Source organism: Herpailurus yagouaroundi, unplaced genomic scaffold, assembly GCF_014898765.1.
Source record: "Herpailurus yagouaroundi ecotype Mexico unplaced genomic scaffold, PumYag 190, whole genome shotgun sequence".
Classification (NCBI taxonomy): Eukaryota; Metazoa; Chordata; class Mammalia; order Carnivora; family Felidae; genus Herpailurus; species Herpailurus yagouaroundi.
This window is the reverse complement of record NW_024412421.1, coordinates 859,912-862,891: the sequence shown is the minus strand read 5'-3', so window position 1 is coordinate 862,891 and position 2,980 is coordinate 859,912.

Sequence of the window (2,980 nt, the reverse complement as noted above, 5' to 3'; positions counted from 1 at the left end):
TAAATTGAATCTTGTTCTGTTTTTCCAGATGCATTATGGGCCATAGTGCTGTAGCATCTGTGGTCCTTTTGGAATGCACACAATGGAATGACCATTGAAAGGCATTTTTCTTTTCCTCATTTTAAATCCTATTGCAGAGGTAATGCTAATTAATTCTGCATAAACTTGACCCAAATACTGATTTAAAAACCATTTATTCAATGTTTAAAAAAATCAAATTGGTTTTCCAATAAAATTTCTTTATCTTGGAGTTTAGATTTCATATATTCTCTTGTAACTTGGTAGAGTGTCAAGAGAATGACAAGTAGCAGGGTAAGTAAAGTTAATACCTTCTTTGTTCCTTTTTATAGCATGATGGTTTTTAGATTTCGTTTCTATCTCAGTTTAAATCTAAACTTACATTCATTTTAATTCACATGATAAGTTATTAGTGAGTAGGCCTAATGCATTCTTATTTAAGTTATGTAGACCACATTTTGCCTCAGTCGTGAAGATTTGAACACCTTAGATGACTTAGTACAGGGAGTCAAAGGAGCGAGCTCTGGAAGGATGTGGGTTTAACATTTGAGGTGAAAACACTGACATGGAAAAGGGACTATCTTCAGTGTTGAATGAATTATATGTCCTTTTTGGTCTACTTTTAGTGTAACCTTGAATTCATGGCAGGTAGCAAAGTTCTGTACCTTGATTTGAGTATTTTCTTTGAGATTTCCTAGAAGTATCTCCTTTGGTTTCTTATTCTGTAATTATGCCACAAATATATACATGAATGTATTTCCATTTATTCAGCCATAGGTAATTTGTTCTCAAGTGTGTCTACCCCACTTTTCTAGAACTTCTGCAACTTCTAGTTGTAGGAGGTTGAAGAAATACCCACTTTCCAGATTTAGCTCTTCAGAGGGAGGTTGAAGAGACTTACCTATAAAACTTTGATGAGCACCTAAGGAGTAATCCCACTTACGTTGCTTTGTAAATCAATTTGCTGTTTTTTAGTTCTATTACTTTCTAGGCAAAAAATTCCATAGACTTCTATGGAAATTGATGATTCGACCTTGATGTAAATTTATATATAGCATTTAATTTTATAACATTTTATTCTGTGATTTAAAAAATCATATGTACAGGGGCGCCTGGGTGGCTCGGTCAGTTAAGCATCTGACTTTGGCTCAGGTCATGATCTCATGGTCTGTGAGTTCGAGCCCTGCATCGGGCTCTGTGCTGACAGCTCAGAGTCTGGAGCCTGTTTCAGATTCTGTGTCTCCCTCCCTCTCTACCCCTCCCCTGTTCATGCTCTGTCTCTCTCTGTCTCAAAAGTAAATAAACGTTAAAAAAAAATCATATGTACAAAATTTCTACAGTCTTATATGTGTTAAAGAGAACATTCTCTTTTCCCAGTTCTCACTGTTAATAGAAAAGTATATATCCTTTGAACACAATACAAAAGGCCTAGTATATAATGTTCTGAAAATTACTTTTGCTGTTTTCTCTTAACATATTATAGAAATCTATGTCTATATATGCAGATCTATCTTAGTCTTTTTATTGATTGTGTTATACTCCATTGTCAGAATTCTTTCATTTAAAGTGATTAAAAACCTAATTCAGACAGGCTTAGAGGGTTGGGTCCTGGAGCCAGGAGGTCTGAAAATGAGAGCTGATTTGGGGCATAGTTGGGTGGTTCTATCCTTTTAATTTTGCCTTTTCTGGTCTTGGCTTCATCTTCAGGTTGGCTTTTTCCATGTGGTGGCAAAGATGGCCTTCAGTATCCCCAGTTTTTATGGTCCCAGAAGGCAGAGAGACTTTTTAGCATCTGGTTGGTTCTGCCAGCATTTGCTTGTCCTTTGACCAGTCACTATAAATGGTGTCTTCTATTCTCACTGAGTCACATTTCTACCCTAATGAAGAGGGATGGAGCTTTGTGATCAACTCATTCTCCAGGTGGTGAAAGAGAAGTTTCTAGAGGAAAAGGGGTTCTGTTACTAGAAGCAGATGAAATGACTGCTTTTTAGGCAAAAACATAGATGTCTGGCTAGAGATGGATGAGGTATAACTTAACCTACTTCCCTGTATTGATGGGGAGTCAGACTTTCAGTTTTTCATTATTACAAATAGACACACATAAAAGAATGCTCAGTGTAACACTTGGGACTTCCCTAAGATTTTCTGTGGTTAAGTTATTGGATAAAGAAGACTTCCAGTTGAAGGTTATAGATTTAAATTTTGATCGCTATTGCCAGACTTCTCCAAGAAATTGAGCACTGGTTTATACTCCTGCCCACAGTGTATGGGAGTGACACTTTGCCATATTCTGATAATAGCAAATATTGTCAGTTAAAAAAAATGCTTATTCATGAGTGAAAAAAATATTTGGACTTGTGTTTATTTGATTAATATTATTGGTTTGACATTTTATCATTAACTATGTTTTCATGTATCTATTTTTCTGAAAATTGCCTGTTCATATCCTTTACCTATTGTTCTGTTGGGTGGTTTGACTTTGTTATTGATTAATAGGAGTTTTAGATACTGCATTTTTTTTAGTATTTATTTATTTTTGAGAGAGAGAGAGAGAGGGAGGGAGGGAGGGAGGGAGGGGCAGAGAGGGAGGGAGACACAGAATCTGAAGCAGGCTTCAGGCTCCAGTCTCTCAGCACAGAGCCCAATGTGGGGCTCGAACTCACGAACTGTGAGATCATGACCTGAGCCGAAGGCAGATGCTTAACCAACTGAGCCCCCCAGGTGCCCCAGATACTTATGTTTTAATCCTTTATATTGCAAGTACATGTATATACACACATACATATATATCGTATACATATTACATATAAGCATACTTAAGGTTATATATAAGAATATATATCTATATATATAGATATATAGATATATATATATATCTATATATATATATCTTGAGCCATCTGAGCTTTATGGTATTTTGTTTTACTGAATTTTTAAGTTTTAATTGCAGTCAGATCTGCTC